Below are 22,354 nucleotides of genomic sequence, written 5' to 3'. Positions count from 1 at the left end.
TTGCCTCCTCTTCCTCCTCCTAGTTTGCAGTAGAACCCAACTTCCGATAGTTATACGAGATGGAATCCATGCTTGATCGTCTGTAGTATAACTGTTAAAAATGCTAACAGAGTCAATGGTAGTGCTAGGCCTTCGAGAAGTAGAAATGGTGTGCAGTAGAATGAATACACAGAAAGGTTAGCGCAAATATAAAAAAGGAAAGAAGTTTTGAGAGGGAAGTAGAGCTACTCAAAGTCATATTTGGGCGGGAACAAAGTACTAGATAGAGTCTTCAATGAAAGTTCTGAAATTCCTCGGTACATATTTAGTACGACTTACGGCATTTATGCCTTGAAAGTGTGAAATTGTGCAATTTGATGAACCAAAATAAAATTTCCTCCCTTTTTTTTAAAATTTCAACGTAACGTTAGCCTCTTTTTCATTGGTCGAGCACCACTCTCTCTTTAGAACTGAAAGGCCCAAAAGTGAGTCCAGCTTTCTCCTAATGGCCACAACTCTCACCGGCCACACGCAACGGAAGATCCACATGTGCCCTATGTGATTGCTTCTCTCGGCCATCCACTGTCACACTACATGTTTTAATACTCACTGTTGCAAGGACCGCGCATCGGCGTGCGGTCCTGGCAGTAGTGAGTATTAAAATAAGCATATGATAGAGAGCTAACGTCTAATAAGGGCCCTTGATGTGGACCAAAAACAATGAAATCTATTAACTTTTGTGTTGGAGAGAGGATCTACTACAAGGAGTCCGAGGGGGTTCTATTGGTAGTTCCTATAATATATTGTACACGAATCTTCCGAGATCCAAGACTCGAATCCATTTCCTACCTTGGCGCACGCAGAGTAGCAAACCCACAATCAATGAGCACATTTGAACTTAATCGGATCTGCACAAATATCTTAGCGCTAACGACCTCAGCCAACTACTTTTAGAGATGTCTCTCCACACCTTTGATTTAATTAAAAATTAATTTCAAACCCCCTTCCCACCCTCTCATCCGCATGCACTGCCTTGCTGCTGCTGAGTCTAATGCCGCCGCCCTGCTGCCCAGGTTCACGCCTCTGCTTCAGTCCACCCCCCCCGGCTGCACAACTTCTGCTTTTGCTTTCTTCCCTTTGATAAGAATTGGCATCCACGCCATATTCTTCTTGTTTTTGTATTTTTCCTAGTCGATACCACCTACTGCAAGGACCGTGTGCGGGCGCGCGGTCGTAAACAGCCTCCCAAAAAACGTTTTTCGAAGAACTGGGGGCGGGATTATAAGGGCTGCAAGCAGCTGGGACTGGCTGAGTAAGAATTGAGAGGGGAAAGGATGCTTGTGCATCTTCACAATTGCAGACGCTGAAGAAGCCAGAGGTCCCTGCTACTATAGCATGTGCTTTGCAATGGGGGCGAGGGTTGGCATAGGAGGTGGCCCCGTAGAGCCCGTGATAAGCAGCGCTGCAAGCAACTTGACCACTAACTTGCGCAAGCTGGGATTGATGGTGAGGCTGGACGCTGCAGTATAGAAGTAGCTAAGGACACCTAAAATGGCCATGAGGAACAAAAGGCCCCACCCATGCTGTGTGGAAGCAGCCCCGGCTTGTTATCCCTTGCAAATTTGGACTCTCTTTATAGTCTCCCTCTCCGCATTCTGCCCTCCCGTCTTCTCATGGCATACACCCCCGCCTTGGCTTACAGATCAAAGCTGGACACCTTTCTTCAGTCGCGCTGCTTTAGCACAACACCTGAAGCCGCTGTTGAGAAGGTGTTCCGTTCGCATCTACGTAGCCCCAGAAACGAGAGAGAGAGAGAGAGAGAGAGAGAGAGAGAGAGAGAGAGAGAGAGAGAGAGAGAGAGAGAGAGAGAGAGAGAGAGAGAGAGAGAGAGAGAGAGAGAGAGAGAGAGAGCTCTCTTCATGCCCCTCCACTTACAGGGCTTCATGTGAGAGCATATGTGACTCCATGTGGAGCAGTGTTTGGGAAAAATGTGTCTCAGGTTAATATCGTGCCATCCAGTTGAGGGCAAGGGGAAAAGGAGAGATTCCAACAAAATAGTGTAAAAAGCCGCAAAACAAACCTAATTTTTTGAAAATTTCTCTTGGAGAAAGCATACCCTTTGCAACTAGTCCTGCCTTCTGGTGCTCTACGTACATCCACCAGCCAGAGAGAGAGAGAGAGAGAGAGAGAGAGAGAGAGAGAGAGAGAGAGAGAGAGAGAGAGAGAGAGAGAGAGAGAGAGAGAGAGAGAGAGAGAGAGAGAGAAGAAGAAGAAGAAGAGAGTTTTAACGTCATAGGAAACTATCCCAAGAGACCTTAAAGATCTAGCTGAAAAGGAGAGTTGAACTCAAGAGCGACACACACACACACACACACACACACACACACACACACACACACACAGAGAGAGAGAGAGAGAGAGAGAGAGAGAGTTGTTATATAAAACGTAGGCATCGGGACAAGCGCGGATGGACCATGCATCAGTGGCTACATAAAACGCAAGCACCGGGAGCAAGCAATACATTAATCTTCACAAAGGCATATTTGCATAAGGTTCTGCCTTTTGACGATTTTCATTGAATCGTCAGGAAATATTTGCAACATTTAGAAGACATTCCTTTTTTCCCTTATATTCTTTGGAATCTAAGATCAAAACCACTTAACCACTCTACCTCCTGAATGGAATCACATCATGAAATCTGTACTCAGCTTGTAGTCTCTCTCTCTCTCTCTCTCTCTCTCTCTCTCTCTCTCTCTCTCTCTCTCTCTCTCTCTCTCTCTCTCTCTCTCTCTCTCTCTCTCTCTCTCTCTCTCTCACACACACACACACACACACACACACACACACACACACACACACACACTCACACACACACACACACATTGTGGGAAGTCCTTGAAGCAAAAAATGCCGCTTGAGCGCAAGAGGAGAAGGAAAAACCCCGCTTAGATTTTTAGTGTAAAATAATGGAAAATTATCTGGATGGCAAAAATGGGTTTGCAAAGTCAAGAGATGAATAGGTCAAATAAGGATATGCATCTGCACATAGGGCTACACAGAATATTGGCCTAAGGTAAAGGTTGCAAAGAAGGTATGGGCAATTAGAAGAATTGAACCAAGTATATATGATTCATTAATGATGGCTCACATGGTATTATGCATGGGGTTTCTGCACCATTTTTTTGGGGTCGCAAAAAATACCCCGCATCCGGGTTGAACCATAGGGGGAGTGTGCCAAGGTCATGTTGGGTTTTCTATTTACTTTGCTACACTATCCTCTATAGAGTAATGATTGAGGTCTTCATCAACTCTTTTTCATCTTATGCGCTCGCTCGGTTTCTTGTGCGCTCGGAAGTTCTCGCTCGAGGATTGGGATTCCTCTGGAGTAATCATCAATGAAGGTCACAAAGTAAAGGTAATTGCCCAAGGATAGAGTTTGCATGGGTCCACAAACATCACTATGGACAAGCTGCAACTTGCATGTGGCCCGAACTGAACACCCCTTTGGAACCTTAGAACGCTGCATCTTACCCAAAAGACAGCCTTCACAAACATGTTTGACAGGTGCTTCAAGAGGCGGCAAAGAAGCAACCATATCAGATTTCTGCAAACGCAGCAAACTGGCAAAATTCAGATGACCAAAACGTGCATGCCAAAGTTTTGCATCTGAAATAGCCCTTGAATCTGCAACTGCATTTGCAAAATTTTGTCCACACTTGTCATACAAAGTGAGCTTATACATCCCACGGAACAAAAGCCCAGATGCAACAATTTCATCACCAAAATTGAGATCATGAAATGTACATCTGTCATCCACAAATTTGACTATAAGTCCAAGTCTAGCAAGTGCAGATACAAACAAAAGATTCTTCTTGATCTCAGGTACATAAAGTGCATCAACAAGTGTGAAAGAACTGCCATTTGTAGAAGTTAGCACAATTTTTGTAACTCTCTGAACTAGATAAGAGGCATTGTTGGCACAAGTGACTGAATTCCCATGAGGGACAGACTCGAGAGAGGTGAACAATTCACGATGTGAGGTAATGTGCTTTGTAGCACCACTTTCGAAATACCACACATGTGAATCTGCAGCCACCCACTGACAAGCATGCATCATGGACATCAGGATTGTAAGTGCATTCTGCGCTACAAGCCCATTATGCATCAACATCAGCATCACAGTCTCCTTTCACAGAAGACTCAACAATGGCTGCATTTGTAGTGGAACCAGCATTTGCAGTGGAACCACCCTCTTTCTTTTTAGACTCTTTGGCCTTCAACTTAGGACATTGCTTGATCAAGTGATCATTAGCATTACAATAATGGCAACACATCTTCTTTTTGCCCTTATTACCAGAATTGCTAGACGAAGTGCTGCCAGCAGAAGCATTGGGAACAAAAGTTTTGCCACTCGAAGTAGAACCATAAGAAGTGGCTGCATTACTGTTACCACCCTTTTTTTGAGAAGCAATAAAAGCCTGTTCACCTGCACGTTGTTTAATCCTGCTTTTTTTGGAAAGTGACTCGTGCAAGAGCAATGTGCATAATGCATCAAACTTGACAACTTCAAGATTTCCTTGGGTCATAAGTCTCCAAGTACTAGCAAAAGTCTGGTAAGAATCCGGTAAGGCATCAAGAACAGTCTGCACAAGGGAACTGTCTGAAATGACTTCACCTGCAGAAATAAGTTGCTCATTGATGTCCTTGACACCAGCAAGGAAAGTGTCCATATCATTTTCCTCATGCATAATCTTCGACTCCAGCTCTTTATGCAGCAAAGCAATTTTAGCCTCATTGCGACTTGCATAAAGACCAACCAAAATATCCCAAGTCTGTTTTGCAGATTTTGCTGAATGTATGTGAGGAACAGTGGTGTGCTTCATAGATAACACAATCAATGCATGAGCCTGCACATCCTTTACATCCCAATGAGCTTATTCTACCATAGGCAAAACAACTCTAATAGCAGCAATCCTTGCAGCAAGACCTGCAACATTCTCAACATCGCCTACATCCTCAAAACCAGGACGTACATCAATGCCCTTCACAATATTCCCGATGCCCTTTGACACAAAAACGTGTTGCATCATATAAGCCCACATAGGGTAATTGTCCCATCCAACCTGTCCTCAACAAAAAATATCTTGAAGACATCTTCGTTGTTGTCAGCCATGATAAATACTGCACCTGATGTGAAAACTATTCGAAAATAGGAGAAACGGAGCGGGAACAACACGTGCTATATAGCACAAACGGTAGAAGACTATAATGCACCTATTATAAAGAAAACTGTACTGACAAAAATTTTGCACAAAATGATGAAATTGCCTGTGCAGACCTACCTGTAGTGGAAACAGAGGCCGAAATGAGCCCGAATAAAAAATCTGAGCAGACTGAGCTCTAAGAGCACACCCAAAATATTTGTCAACCTGCGGACGCTCGCCAAACCTCACTGAAATCGAAGAAAGTGAGCAGGCGTGTGCTGGAGCAGCTGACGACTAAGCCCCGGAGGACGCAACCTGCTTTGATACCAATTGTTGGAATTAGGGTTGCAGAGAAACACACACATCTTGGAGAAGACAAAGGAAGCTCAAGGCACACAATAGAGCGTGTGTTACTTAGTGTGCAATGGAAAGATAGATAGCCCTAGAATAATGAGCGTATATACAATGCACGGGGAGAAAACCCTCCTCCTCTACATAAAGAACCACAATGACAAGTACATCACCCTCACACTTTACATATAGTGTGCTTTTTGTTGGATGGTTACGAAAGCCTTGTTTGACCAAATGAGTGTCAGCTTTCTCATACCAAGCACAAGGAGATTGCTTCAATCCATACAAAGCCTTGTTACATTTGCACACTTTGTCCTCTCGTCCTTTCTTGACAAAATCGCGAGGCTGCGTTACTTAAACTTCCTTAAATATGTCACCATTCAAGAAAGCGATAACAATGTCTGATTGATGTACATCCCAACCAAAATGAGCTGCCAATGCACATAGAAAATGCACAGTAGTCGTACGACAAGTCGGCGCAAAAGGCTCTTCATAATCTATGCCTTTTTGCTGTGCATAACCCTTTGCAACAAGTCGAGCCTTATGGTGATCAATCTCACCATCCAGCTTGCGTTTCAACTTGTAAACCCACTTCATACCAATGGCCTTTTTCTAGGAGGCAAATCACATAAAGTCCATGTGTCATTTTCTATAAGTGCGTCATATTCTGAATGCATGGCAGTCATCCAATTTTCTGGATTTTGTGCTTCATATCAAAAGACAGAGGTTCCTCAACATCATGTAAGCTAGACACAGCCAAAACATAAGAATCTTATGCATAAGATGCATGGCAAGAGCGTGAATGAGTACTACTAGACAAAGGTGCATCCAATTTACTCTCACGCAAAGTGTGCACCAACCATTTTGGCATACCTCTAGCCTGCTCATTTTTAGCCCTTTCCTCATCAAGTATATCATGTACATCTACATCAATAATTGGGTGATCTATAACATTTTCGGAAACCCCCACAAGCTGTACATTTGCCTCATTGGAATTTACATTCGAAATTCCACCACTGAAAAGAGGCAACAAAGTGTCATAAATGTCCTATGAGCTTACATTACTGTCTCTAGTATATGACAGCAAGGGCTGAATAATCTTTCACAGACACTACATCCCATGAAACCAAAATACGCTTTGTTTGCAGATGATACAACCTGTAACCTTTGCTTTCAGCACTATAACCAACAAAAATACATTTGACAACCTTATCATCCAATTTTTTGTGCTACACTTGTGGCACTAAACCATAAGCCAAACAGCCAGAAACACGCATGTGCTCAATAGATGGCTTTCTATCATGTCATGCTTCATATGGAGTCATAGACTGCAACGCTTTTGTAGGACACGTGTTGAGTACATAAGTGGCACACCTGACAACCTCGAGCCAAAACGAATGTGGTAAAGCTTGACTCTTGACTATACATCTTGCCATTTCCGTAAGAGACTTGTTTTTCCTCTCAGCAACACCATTTTCCTGAGGCATATACAACACTATACATTGGTGTTTTATCCCACGACTAGCCAGAAATGCATTAAATTCATGAGACATATATTCCCCCCTCGATCAGAATGCAGGGTGCCCATAGTACATTTCGATACATTTTCAGCCATAGCCACAAATTGTTTGAAGCACATAAAAACTTTCGACTTTGCTTTAAGAGGAAATACCCATGCATGCCCGAAATAATCATCAATGAAAGTCACAAAGTACAGGTAATTGCCCAAGGACAGAGTTTGCATGGGCCCACAAACATCACTATGCACAAGCTGCAACCTGCATGTGGCCCTACCTGAACCATCCTTTGGAAACTTAGAACGTTGCATTTTACTCAAAATACAGCCTTCACAAACATGTTTGATAGTGCTTCAAGAGGCGGCAAAGAAGCAACCATATCAGATTTTTGCAAACCCAGCAAGCTGACAAAATTCAGATGCCGAAAATGTGCATGCCAAATTTTTGCATCTGAAATAGCGGGGAAATAGCCCTTGAATCTGCAACTACATTTGCAAAATTTTGTCCACATTTGTCATACAAAGTGAGCTTATACAACCCATGACATAAAAGGCCAGATGCAACAATTTCATCACCAAAACTGAGATCATGAACTGTACATCTGTCATCCACAAATTTGACTACAAGTCCAAGTCAAGAAGTGCGGATACAGACAAAAGATTCTTCTTGATTCCAAGTACATAAAGTGAAACAACAAGTGTGAAAAACTGCCATTTGCAACGGTAAGCACAATCTTTCTAACCCCATGAACTGGATAAGAGGCATTGTTGGCACAAGTGACTCAATCCCCATGAGGGACAGACTCGAGAGAGGTGAACAATTTACGATGTGAGGTAATGTGCTTTGTAGCACCGCTGTCGAAATACCACACATGTGAATCTGTAGCAAATGACAAGCATGCATCATGGACAGCAGGATTATAAGTGCACTCTGCACTAAAAGCCCATTCTGCATCAACATCAGCATCACAGGTATCCTTTTACAGAAGACTACATAAGACTCAACAATGGTTGCATTTATAGTGGAACTAGCATTTGCAGTGGAACCACCCTCTTTCTTCTTAGACTCTTTGGCCTTCAACTTAGGACATTGCTTGATCATGTGATCATTAGCATTACAATAATGGCAACACATCTTCTTTTTGCCCTTATTACCAGAATTGCTAAACGAAGTGCTGCCAGCAGAAGCATTGGGAACAAAAGTTTTGCCACTCGAAGTAGAACCATAAGAAGTGGCTGCATTACTGTTACCACCCTTTTTTTGAGAAGCAATAAAAGCATGTTCAACTGCACGTTGTTTAATCCCGTTTTTTTGGGAAAGTGACTCTTGCAAGAGCAATGTGCATAATGCATCAAACTTGACAACTTCAAGATTTCCTTGGGTCATAAGTCTCCAAGTACTAGCAAAAGTCTGGTAAGAATCCGGTAAGGCATCAAGAACAGTCTGCACAAGGGAACTGTCTGAAATGACTTCACCTGCAGAAATAAGTTGCTCATTGATGTCCTTGACACCAGCAAGGAAAGTGTCCATATCATTTTCCTCATGCATAATCTTCGACTCGAGCTCTTTACGCAACAAAGAAATTTTAGCCTCATTGCGACTTGCATAAAGACCAGTCAAAATATCCCAAGCCTGTTTTGCAGATTTTTCTGAACGAATGTGAGGAACAATGGTGCGCTTCACAGATAACGCAATCAATGCATGAGCTTGCGTATCCTTTACATCCCAACGAGATTGTTCTGCCGTAGGAAAAATAACTCTAATAGCAGCAATTCTTGCAGCAAGACCTGCAACATCCTCAACATCGCCCGCATCCTCAGAACCAGGACGTACATCAACGCTCTGCACAATATTCCAAACGCCCTTTGACACAAGAACATGTGGCATCATATAAGCCCACATAGGGTAATTTTCCCCGTCCAACCTGTCCTCAACAATAGCAAACATCTTGAACACATCCGTGTTATTGTCAGCCATGGTAAATGTTGCACCTGTGATGTGAAAACTTCCCAAAAAGAGGACAAACAAAGTGGGAACAACACGTGCTATTTAGCACAAACCGTAGAAGACTGTAAGGCACCTGTTATGCAAAAAAAGGTTCTAACAGAAATTTTGCACAAAATGACAAAATTGACTGTGCAGACCTACCTGTAGTGGGAACCGAGGCCGAAATGAGCCCGAATCAGAAATCTAACCTGAACGCTCGCCAAAGCTCACAGAAATAGGAGAAAGTGAGCAGGCGTGTGCTGGAGCTGCTAGCGACTGAGCCTAGGAGGACACAACCTGCTATAATACCAATTGTTGGAATTAGGGTTGTAGAGAAACGCACACAGCTTGGAGAAGACGAAGGAAGCTCAAGGCACACAACTAAGAATGTATTACTTAGTGTGCAATGGAAAGATAGATTGCCCTAGAGTGATGGGCGTATATACAATGCTCGGAGAAAAAAACATCCTAAAGAGGGGAAAAATGCCCCGGCGGTCCTAGTGTGTTCACACACATCACTACCACATGTATATGGTAACAACACTAACAATGGGTGGGGATGTCATAGAATGTTAACATCATGCGTGATAGAGATGATTGTTACATTATCTTTTGGGTGAATACCATGAGTCTATACCTTGCACTTTCTTTTAAGGGTGAATGTGGGCTTATCATGGATTTATCTAGGTATAAACTACTTTATTTTTTCTCGTATGAAATATTGCAGAAAGATTATTTTGATGTGTTGTTACATTTCCACTAGTGAACTAGAAAGACCTATCAATTTTGAACCTAATGGCTTAGAAGCATGATCATTGATTCCAAGATTCCTCGGTTTGAACAAATGTAAGTTAAATCACAAAATAAAATCATACGTCCAAACTAAAATTTACTCGCGAGATAAAATAGTTAACATTAGCTATTATTAAAGGTAGACTTGCTTGGGTGCATGGCTTATGCCAATATGTAATATATCCAGAATGGGTTATAGTATATGCTTGAAAGGTGCGAGGTGGGTTATAGTATACATTTGGGATATAATAATGAATGTTTTAGTCAATAGTATTGGTTACAATGAAAGATTTTGCAAAGTAGAGCGCAAGGAAATATTTAAGCAAAAATATAACATGCAATTATCGTAAGCTGTGTAAATTTGGGCTTTTTTTACCATTCTTTTGTGTGCAAATTTTAAATTTGAATAAGTAAACTAAATTCCTTAACAAAAAATAATGTTTAAATATTATCCATTTATCGAGGATTTTGATAATAATATGGTTCTAAGCCTCGAATATTTGGTGAGCCTAAGAAAGAATATATATTTTTATTTTTTTGTGATACAAACCATGGCTATGCAAGAAAACCAAGATGACATTTCCAAAGATAAGTCCTCAAGTATATATGATGGTTTGGAAGAGCCTGAGAAAAAGAAAACCAAAATAGGTAACTATGTGCTATAAAAATAGCTAACAGAGAAAAGCAATTGTGCATATTAATATTTTATTGGTTTTTGTGAGATAGAAATAGAGGACCTAGAGAGTTTTCTTATAGAGAATTATGATAGCAAAGCCCTTAATGATTATGAGCTCTACTACAAAATGTTTAATACTCCTCTTGATATCTCAAAAATATTATCATTTCATTCATCTTTCCTGGAGGAGCAAGCTTTAGATTATGACCAACTAGTGAAGGCTAGAGAGATAACCTACCTCAGAGAAGTATATGTACATGAAATAGATCTGGTAAAAGATTTTCCATTAGCCACTTCAAGACTAAACAAAAATATACTGCAATTATTGAGAATAGGAAACTCGTTCTCTTTCATTGTCCAAAGTACAAACATAAGTGTCGACTCCTTAAGAAAAATGAGGGCTTCTTAGTGTACTTGTTTTTATTTGAGATGATGAAGGGGAGTCAAAGAGGAAGACACTAATAGTCCTATTAGTGGAGAGGTTAATGAAGATGTTGAATTTGAAGAAGAGCTCAATATGTTATCAGAAGAACAAGAATTTGAAAATCTTGATCTTGCAAGAATCATATCCCAAGGTCTTTGAAAGCTTTATTAAGCATGTGGAACACTTACCTTTACTTGTTCTTCCGAGGGTGTATGCATGATAAGGTGTACCCACTTTCAGCAGTTTCCCCCACCAAGACAACCAAAAAACAGTCTCTTTTTTGTCACTCCTACATACATTTGACTTTCTTGCACTTACATTGAAGAAGCAAGATTTGGTAGCCACACAAAGCACATAGTTGCAAACACAATGGGAATCTCTAATCTTCATTTTTTCACATCTAAATGAAAATTTTATTGTGCAAGGACTAATCTGGCTCAGCTTGTCCGACATTGTCACAACATTTTGACCTTGACAAAATACTTATAGCTTTTTATGGGCTTTTCTTCTTTACTTACCTTTTGCACATCAAAAGTTCACTTGGAAAGAAATTTAACTTGATTTATTGACATTTTTGGATCTTTGTATAATAATTATTATTTTTCTTTGTAAGAATTTCTTTTTACAAAAACCTAATTTTTTAACACCAGATGTTTCAAATGATGTAAAACTTATTTTGAGAGATCCAACAGTCATTTTATAGATTATGACCCAACGACTATGACCATGCAAAGAAACTTAAACTTCGACAATTTATTTTTTAAAGATCTACCTTAGAAAATAACAACGACTGCTTAGAGGACCTTGACATAGTTTTTTTTTAATCTAATAAATTATGTACACTGCCACTCATTTTGATTTTCATATACGTCATAACGTTTAGTGTAAGATCCTCATACAAACAAAATTTAGTCAATTTGAGTGAGGGAAAGATACTTTTTCATTCTTTTATTTTTTTTCACTTGCACCATTCACTTGTGTGCCTCCTTAGGTTTAGTAAAATACCAAACCTAGAAATTTTGACACTTGTCAACCAACCATGGATTGGCTCTACTGTCCCAATCCTAGTTGCTAGTCCACCTCATACAACGAGGCCACCACGTCACCAAAGGTCCATGTCATCACCCCATCTCACCTTCCACATCACCACAGTCAACACTTTGACCTTAGCACTTGGCTTGCTATGTCACTGTAATTGCCAACTCATCCACCACCCTCCAATGCCACCTTGTCTTGCCATGTCATTCTAATTGCCAACTCATCCACCACCATCCACTGCCACCTTGCATACCACTTCACCTTAAGTGCCATGTCATCCACCACCTCACATGCCACATGTAAGTATTGCTTGCATGGCTTGCCACATCACTCGCCACCTCATGAGCCACCAAGCATGCTACATTACCACCTTGCCAACTCATCAGTCTCCTTTTTTGTCACCTAATTATTACATATCACCATTTTGATACGTTGGTGCACCCAGTTTGTGTCGACCCAAGGAGAAGCGAGCGACACCTGTGTGAAAGTTATCATGTTGATGACTCAATGCTTGAGCAGCTACTAGATGCAGGGTACAGTAAGCACCGCAACGGTATGCATGTCAAGTGCGGCCCTTTGCAGGTCAAGTATTTTTTTTTTGAGCTTTGTTAATAGTCGGAAGCAGCTATGGTATGTATGCCAAAATGGATGGTCAAGATCAGCAGGTGCAGGGCTTTTCATGTGCTTGAGGATATGAGTTTTTTGTTTGTCGATCAAATCCCCGAGTAGGTGGATATCCCTTTGATGTTGTCGACGATCGGGACGATAAAGCTATTCTCAGTAGATATTTTGGAACTTGTTTTTTTAAAGAGTTGATTATATTCCGTTATGGTCGGTTGTGGCCATGTCATCATCAGCGTGAGCAAAGGTCCTTTGTATGAAGATTCGAGTGGAGATGGGCTCCCGGGTGGTGGGACCGGTCGCCAAGCAAGACCTAAAAAAAGAAGAGCTTTGAGGTATTAAAAGGAAAAACAAAAAAACGTAGGTCTGCGATAGAAGGTGGCGCTGCAGGACGTCGCATGAAGGAAGGCCAGGTGGTGAACGAAGGAGTGGGGGGCGCCAAGGGGCAGGCCAGACCAGAGAAGGCGGGTGGTTTTGAAGGCAGAGAAGGAGACGAGCAGGGGCAACCGGCTGTGGAAGGGGCTGCAGGTAGTGGCGGCCATATCACAAGTGGGAGTGGCCAGGGCGTGAGCAAGAGAATGAGCCGCCAACGGCCTGCATGAAGGAAGAGGCCGCCAGGAGCCGACGAGGAGCAGAAGAAGGAGGTGGCTTTTCAAGGGTTGAGGGGTGCCATCTGAGAAGGGGGAGAGGGTGCACGGACAGGTCTGCAGGCTGCAAGAGGCCGGCAAGAGGAGGACCGCCAGTGATTGGGGGCCTCAAGGGAGCGCTGCAGAAGAGGAGAGGGAGCCAAAGGTGTGGAAGGGAGCATGAGGGAAATTGGTCGCAATGCATGAGAGCAGGGAGGCGTGTCTACTGTGCAGAGGAGGAAGCTATTGAGGGGAAAAGCATTACCTTTGGTTGCTACTGGTCGCCAAGGGAGGAGGCAATTGGGCTGCTATTGATACAAGAGAAGGTGTTGTGAGCAGAGCAGCAAGAAAACCATGCTAAGTTGAGAGGGAGTGCTGGTTGAAGGAAATGTATGAAAGGGGAGTGGTGAGTTCTAATGGTTGAAGAGGCTTGCCTTCGGGAGCTGCATGCAAGGCCGTCAGTTGTAGGTTGGCGGACGCCAAGAGAGGACACAAGAGATGCTGCGGGAGCTATCTAGGTGCATAAAGAAGTGAAGATGCAAGCTATCTAGAGCCGGGCCAAAGAATTGAAGGGTTGCAGGAAGAGGATGAGGAAAATCGGGCCATTCCCTTACTCATAATCCACCAAGAGCTTGTTGAAAGCTTCACCAAGGAGCACGTCTTTTTGAAACCCATCAGTATAGTGCTTGCTCTAATTTAAGCCAATTGAATTATCTCTAGTCTCCATATGCTTGTTGTTTTTCGTGGACATATATCATTTTTCTTTCCCCCTTGCACATGCTTATGTGGATGTCATATGTGTGAGTGGATCTTGTGTGTGGGTACTTTCTATCTAAATGTGGCGTGTACCAGTCATTTCAAAGTGTCTGTGTATGCCATGGTTATGAAAGTATCCGTATGTGTTGGCCTACTCTTGATTACATATTTATGGGATCGGGTGCTCTTAAAGGTTGAGGCTTGGTGCTATGATTGCATGATGGGAGGTTGGGTATGGGCAGTCGGGGATATTCAGGTTTGAGCAAATTCAATAGTCAATTGCAAATCAAGTTTCTAGTTGTGTGTTAGATAGTGGATTGTGGTGTTGTGGAATCACTCGGCTATAGAGAGGCATTCACTGAGTGTGCTGGTGGTTTTCCGACTTCCCCCTTTCCAACGTCATCATATGACATGGCAGATCCCATCTGCCACCTCATATTTCCACCTATGCATTCCAGGTCATCAATCATCCACTTCAGCTTTCCACATGGATGACCATGTCATTCATGCATCATGCATAGCCACCTCAATACCCATGTCATTTTTTAATTTTAAAAAATTAATGTAAATAAATTAAAAATGAAGATACCTCAACCTTATTACTTACATGGCAATTTAAGCCAAAAAATATATTTTTCTGTAGTTTTTTTTAAAAGTGTAAATTAAAAATAAAATTCTATTTATTTAAAATATTATTGAATTTCAACAAACTTTTGGTCTACTTAATGCACACGAGTTCTAGACCTTCCATATCGATACAAGCCACACTTGAACGCACCACGGCCTAAGTGGGAGCTCACCGTCGTTAGCGTCGTGGCCCTGAACACGGCCCGCCATCACTCATTGAACCTCGTTGGCCACCCTGAGCGCGTCGAGCCCCGTGAGACCCCAAAATGGCCCAAAAGTAGCCAAGCCCGTCGGTAGAAAGGTAACCTTCGCACTCGCCCAAGGGAGGGATTGTATCCCAACCTCATAAGAGGGGTGCGAGAAACTCGTCGCTTCACCTCACCCATCCCTCGATCTGCGGCCCGCCCAGTTTTCGTCTCAACCAAGCACCACTACCCTTATAGTTGCACACAATTCAATGCAGGTCAGTAAACCCCCCAAGCACCATGGCAACCCGGATAGAAATCCCAAGCATGAACCCCACGGTCAAGGGCACTTGAACCCCACGGTTGGGCATGAACCCCGCGATCCCGAGAAACCACACAATGCGTTTGAACCCTACTAGCTACCAAACGGGGGAAACCCCCTAGTTGGGGGAAGGCCAAGAGAAGGCTTGTCATGAGAGGATGCAATGGTCGACGATGTGAACGATGTGTCCACGGACAACACTCGGTGTGACAATGGGATGGCATGTGATGGGGTGAGGAGTCGGGCCCGCGGACGAGGGCCAACAGGTGCTTGACTAAGCCATCGGTGACTCCATCGTGACGTGGTTGACTACGTCGATGAAGGACAACTGAGCGCACGGACGCGTTGACGAGATGGCGCAAGATGATGGTTGGGTCGATGTATATCATCGATGGCACTGTGAAAGAGCCGATCAAGGTCGGGTGCACCGACATGGCCAACTATGTCAAGGGAGGACAGCCAAGGGACCGTTCGTGTGAGGCTTCGATGACTAGACGGAGTGGGCTAACGGGAGTGGACAAGCGAACGGATGCTTGAAGGCGACGTCGATCGATGGGTGAGCCGATGCGACGGGTATGTTGGTGAGAATCAACAGGTGCATGAAGCATGGAGCGGACGATGCCATTGCCGACTCCACCGTGATGGGGATGGTAGCATCGGCGAGGCCGATGGACCGTGCATGGGTGCAACGATGGGGCAACGTGGATAGACAGGTGTGTCGGCGAGGATCAAGGTGTGTGAAGAACGAAGCAGACAACAACATGACCAATAACACCGTGACGGGGCCGATAGCGTCGACGGGGCCACCTGTGTTATAACTACAAGGATGTCCACAAGACTTTGTAGGCATGGAGAAATGGTGCTCAAATCCATGCATGCAAAGTCTCCTAGCCATCCAATATGGTTTGGGTGGTCCCTAACCATACTATACGCTAAAATGGGCCGTACGAGCCATATGACCCATTTTACAGTATAGTATGGGCCTTGACCCCCGATAGTAGTTCAGATGGTTATGCAACTTTGCACGGGTAGGGAAATAGTACTCACCTCCACCCATGAAAATTTTTGTGTCCATCCGATATCGTTTGGGAGGTCCCGATACATAATATACGCTAAAATTGACCATTTGAGCCATACAAACCATTTTAGTACATAGTATGGACCTTGATCGCCCAAACCATATTTTATTACTGTGAAAATTTGTAGGGATTGGAGAATGGTTCTCACCCCACCTATGCAAAGTCTCACTGCCATCTGCCGATATGGTTTGGATGGTCCCAACTCATACTATGCCCTAAAATGGGTCGTATGAGCCATAGGGTCCATTTTAGCGCATAGTTTGGGCCTTGACTGCCCATATCATATTAGATGGCTGTGAAAATTTTCACAGGTGGAGGATTGGTGCTCAATCCTACCCATGAAAATTTTCAGAGCCATCCAATATGGTTTGGGTAGTCCCGACCCATGATATGCGCTAAAATGGCTCCTATGGCTCATAGGGTCCATTTTAGCGCATAGTATGGGCCTGACTGTCCATACCACATCAGATGGTTGTGCAACTTTGCATGCGTAGAGGAATGGTGCTCACCCCCATCCGTACAAAGTCTTGTGTTCATCCGATGGACTATCCGGAATCATATTATGCGCTAAAATGGGTCGTATGGCTCATACGACCCATTTTAGCACATAGTATAAGCCTTGACCCCTCAAACCATATCGGAAGGTTGTGCAACCTTACAGGGATTGGAGAACGGTTCTCACCCCCACCCGTGAAAAGACTTGTGGCCATATGATATGGTTTGGGTAGTCCCAAACCATACTATGCGCTAAAACGAACCGTATGGCATACACGGCCCATTTTAGCACATAGTATGGACCTGCACACCCATACCAGTTTAGATGGTTTTATAACTTTGCAAGGTGAGGAAATGGTGCTCACCCCTACCCATGAAAACTCTCATGGCCATCCGATATAGTTTGGGCGGTCAAGGTCCATACTATGCGTTGAAATGGGTCGTATGAGCCATATGATTCATTTTAGCGCATAGTATGGACCTTGACTGCGCAAACCATATCAAATGATTGTGCAACTATGAATGGATGGGGAAATGGTGCTCACCCCCACTTGAGAAAAGACTTGTCACCATCGGATATGATTTGTACAGTCCCGAACCATACTATAAGTTTTAAATCCTAAACTCTGAACCTATTTCCTAAACCATAAACCCAAAACCTTAAACATTGAACTCTAAACCCTAAACCCTCAGCCATGTACCCTAAACCCTAACCATATACCCTAAACCCTAAATCGTAAAGCTTAAACCATAAACCATAAACCTTAAACCTTAAACCTTGAACCACAAACGCTAAACCCTAAACCCTATACTCTAAGTCCTAAACCCTAAACTCTAAACCCTACTCTAAACCCTAAATCCTAACCCATAAACCCTAAACCCTAAATCATAAAGGTTATAATCCCTAAATCATGTACTCTATACCCTAAATCCCTAAACCCTAACCCATAAATCCTAAACTCGGATGGCTGTGCAACTTTGGACTGGTGGGGAAATTGTGTTTCACAATTATCCAGTATGGTTTGGGCGGCCATGACCCATACTATGCGCTAAATGGGTTGTATGGCTATCCCCTAAACCATGAACCCTATCCCTAACCCATAAACCCTAAACTTGGATGGTTGTGCAACTTTGCATGGGTGGAGAAATGGTGCTCACCCCCACCCGTGCAAAGTTTCATAGTCATCTCATATGGTTTAGGCGATTTCGACCCATACTATGCCCTAAAATGGATTGTATCATATCGATGGTTGTGCAACTTTGCACGAGTGGAAAATGGTGCTCACCCCTACCCATGCAATGTTTCACAGTCATTTGACGTGATTTGGATAGTCCTGACCCATACTTTGCTCTAAAACGGGTCGTATGGCTATACATCCCATTTTAACCCATAGTATGGGTCTTGATCGCTCATACCAGTTTGGATGGGTGTGTAACTTTGCACGAGTGAAATAATGGTGCTCACCTCCACCCATGCAAAGTATCACATCCATCCTATATGGTTTGGACAGTCCCAATCCATATTATGCACAAAAATGGGTCACATGACTCACACAACCCATTTTAGCGCATAATATGAGACTTGGTTACCCATACCATTTTGGATGGATGTGCAACTTTGCACATGGGAGAGAATGGTGCTCACTTCCATCCGTGCCATGTCTTACGGCCATCTGATATGGCTTGGATGGTCAAGGCCCATACTATGCGCTAAAATGGGCCGTATGAGCCATATGATCCATTTTAGCACATATTATGGTTCCGGACTGTCCAAACCATATTGGATGGCCACAAGACTTTACACGCGTGGGGATAACCACCATTCCCCCACCCCTAAAAATTTAATCATTCATTATGTGCTAAAATGTACTCAACCTCACTCATGCAAATTTTCACAGCTATGTGATATGGTTTGGGCAGTCCCGACCCATACTATGTGCTAAAATGGGTCGTATATTGTCTCATACGGCCCACTTGAGCGCATAGTATGGTTCGGAACCCGCCCAAACCATATTGGATGGCCATAAGACTTTGCAGGGTGAGGATGAAAATCATTTCTCCACCCTTGCAAATTTGCACAGCCATCCAATATGGTATGGACGGTCCCGAACCATACTATGCGCTCAAGTGGGCCGTATGAGACATACGACCCATTTTAGCGTATAGTATGGGTCGGGACAGTCCAAATCATATCAGATAGACATGAGACTTTTCACGAGTGGGGGTGAGCACCATTTTTCCACCCCTGTAAATTTGCACAGTCATCCGATATTGTATGGGCAGTGAAGGCCCATACTATGTGCTAAAATGGGACATATGGCTCATACAACCCATTTTAGCGCATGGTATGGGTCGAGACCACCCAAACCATAATGGATGGCCGTGAGACTTTGCATGAGTGGGGGTGAGTAGCTTTCACTCCACTCCTGCAAAGTCACACAACCATCCAATATGATTTGGGCGGTCAAGAGCCATAATATGTGCTAAAATGGGACATATGGCTCATATAACCCATTTAGCTCTTCTATCATGGATAAGGATATGATCATCTGGTATGGTTTGATCTTTGGCCATGTACATGGGTCTTTATATGGTTATCTATATTTTCATCTATATGATTAGCTTTATGGCTATATATGTGGACCTTTAGCTTTATGGCCATATATGTAGACCTTTATATGGTTATCTACATTGGTATCCTTTTCTAATGGATTAGGACATGCTTGTATATATAGTTTCTATATAGGTGTTTATATGGTCCTCTACAAGTGCATCTACAATGTTGTCTCTATGGTCATCTATACAATTTTCTGCATGGACATATACATGGTTAACTTTGCAAAGATTGGTTGTCTACGTGGATCATCAATAAGTTCATCTTCATTATTATCTTTCTATGATGGATTAGGATATGATCCTTTTTATAGTGGGCTCTACAAAAAACTATATTGGCCTCTATATGGTCGTATACATTGTCATCTATATGGATTAGCATATGATTGTCTCTATGACAATCTACATGGACATTTATATAGTCCTCTACATTTATTGGCATCCATATGGTCATCTCAATATAGTGCTATCCTTTTGCCTACGATATTCTATAGAGGCATACATATGATTGTCTATATGGTCATCTATTGTTTATAAGATTTCTCCAAGCCCTTTTAAGTGGTTCTTTGTATGGTTAACTAGATTTTTTTATCTAAAAGGTCTTTTAGATTATTTTCTATATCATCATATTTATTGTCGCATATATGATCAACCAAATTGGTGTCTACTTGGACAACTAGCTCAACCAGATTTTCATCAACTAAAATTTAAAAAAAAACTCTTTCTTTGTCTCTTCTTCTCTCTCTCTCTCTCTCTCTCTCTCTCTCTCCCCCAACAAGGGGATCCAAGGAGGGGCGGCGACTAAAATTTAAAAAGAAAACTCTTTCTTTATCTCTCTCTCTCTCTCTCTCTCTCTCTCTCTCTCTCTCTCTCTCTCTCTCTCTCTCTCTCTCTCTCTTTTTCTATCTCCACGGGGATCTAAGGAGGGGTGACGCAAATAGATGCATTTTTGGATATGAATATGTATATACTTTCAATAAACTTGGTATGATATTTATCATGTGGTGAGGGACTCTTATACACATTGTATGAAGAGAGAGAGAAAGAGAGGGAGAAAGAGTCTCAATAGAGACAAGCGATTTGATCCAGAAATTCTCTGAGTTGGAACCTTAGTAAGATTCTAGTCAAAAAAGTTCATGCACGCATGTGAGTCCATGTTCAATCATCTCTACAAGTCTCACCTCTTGAGTGACCTCTCTTTGTCTCTACATGCTTGAAATAGGGTTCATCCATGTAATTCGACGAGTTATGCGGACCCTCCACGTGACATTGAGCTCGGTGCCGTGCAAGACGTCCACGTAACTTGACGTAACTTGATGAGTTACGCGGACAAAACCACATGGCATCATTTGAAGGCTCGCAAGGCCACATTTCTTGACAAGATATGCAGCTTGAGTCACATTGTAAGTGTCACACTTGGGGGGGGGGGGGAGATTGTGAAAAGTGGGTACATATGATCATACATACACCCGTGACCTTCCCTTTCAATGAATATGAGTATGTCCTATAGATCGATGTTCAAAGAGCTTTCAATCTTAGAGAAGATGAAATACTTACTATTCTTGCTCAAAGATGGAATTTCAATGTGGATACTGATGATGAACCAATGAAATATTGGTTCATCATCTTGAAACATGTTTTGACTCAGCAATAGCTCTTAGAATATGTGTTGATAAGGCTTTGTATTATTGTGAACCTACAAAAGAGAAGTTTCTCTCTACAAAACAAACTATTAAGGACCCTCACTTTCCAAATGAAAAAGACGACGACGCAAAGACAAATAGATCTCAAGGTATCGTTTCAATTGTAGAAGAGCCAAAAAACCATGAGAAGATTGAGGAGTCCATCAACATTTGGAAAGAAAAACAACTAGTCTGTGATGAAAACATCAGCGCAAGTCATCTTCACTGATTTTGTTGTTTTTTTTTTCATATCTTAATTTTATTTTTATTTTGAAGGTACAAGCACACAACAAGGATGACTTTTTGAAGAGACCATGAGGATCAAGGACACCTGACCTTAGTAGAAATGTAGCTTTTAAGTTTTATATAGAAAAATAGCGAGTCCATATCTTTTCATATTCCATTCAAAGTATTCTGTGGATGCATACATATCAATTTTTTCTTTGAAGACATTGTAAAGATAACTGGGTGGCTATAACGTTCCTATAAATAGCAACAAAGTCATTTTTCTTGAAAGAAATATTACAATCGATATTTTTGCGTATGCTTATGGTCTCCAAGGATCCTTAGCTGGACATTATCTAAGATACATAGGATATGCACTTTCTATTGGAGAAAAAGATCCAAGTAGGAGTGTATGTGGCTCGTTTTTGAACAAATGGTTAAAATCCAGAATCTGGAGACAGTGATGCATGGCGGCTAGGGAAGCAGGAAAGAAGACGCTCTCGAATGCTCTCTGTTTGGACCGGTGGCAAAAGACGCTTGCTACAAGGGTAGCAGGTTGATGATTCAGTTGCACTTTTGTACCAGATCGTGGATTATGGATGACAAAGGCAGATCTCTTTCCTTCTTGGCGCAGAGGATGTTCTTTTGATTTTACATTGTCCATCCAAGGATGGAAGTTCCAATTCTTGCCTCAGTAGTCTCTTGTTTATTGGGTATGCAAGAATTCACGTACATGCTCCAATGCATGTGTTGGAGTTGGTTTTGAGAGGCAGAGGGGGATATTTCCACTTCTTGTTTGACCATCCGACTTCCTTGGATGAGGTGTATAGGTGGAGCATGTGGTGCCAGACCCTTAGCCAACAATGACAATGGTTCAAGCAAGTTTTGTTGGAATGCGGACTTCTCCTATCTCCTTGTTCTTTCCTTCCCCACTGGTAGTGTGGCCCTACAGATTTGGTCAATTCTTTGCGCTTTTGTGAGCTTGTCAGTACCAATTGTGGGACAATTTACAACTTCTTGTGAGCTTGTCAGCACGAGTTTCGGGATAGGTTTGCAACCTCCTATGGGCGGTTTTCTTGATGATCGGCAACAGATTTGTCAAGATCCTCTAGATGACAGGTTTACAGTTATTGTTGACAGTTGGTGGGACATGTAG

The 22,354-nt window shown here is 42.6% G+C and overlaps 1 pseudogene; it reads left to right on the top strand.

Moving 5' to 3' along the window:
• The first annotated feature begins 10,380 nt into the window (after positions 1 to 10,380).
• Positions 10,381 to 21,750, top strand: LOC147457276 (uncharacterized; annotated as a pseudogene).
• The last annotated feature ends 604 nt before the right edge of the window (positions 21,751 to 22,354 follow it).

This window comes from Adiantum capillus-veneris, chromosome 5 (genome assembly GCF_014529385.1).
Source record: "Adiantum capillus-veneris isolate H3 chromosome 5, ASM1452938v2, whole genome shotgun sequence".
Classification (NCBI taxonomy): Eukaryota; Viridiplantae; Streptophyta; class Polypodiopsida; order Polypodiales; family Pteridaceae; genus Adiantum; species Adiantum capillus-veneris.
Note: the sequence above shows the minus strand (reverse complement) of the source record. Positions and strands in the feature narration are given on the sequence as shown.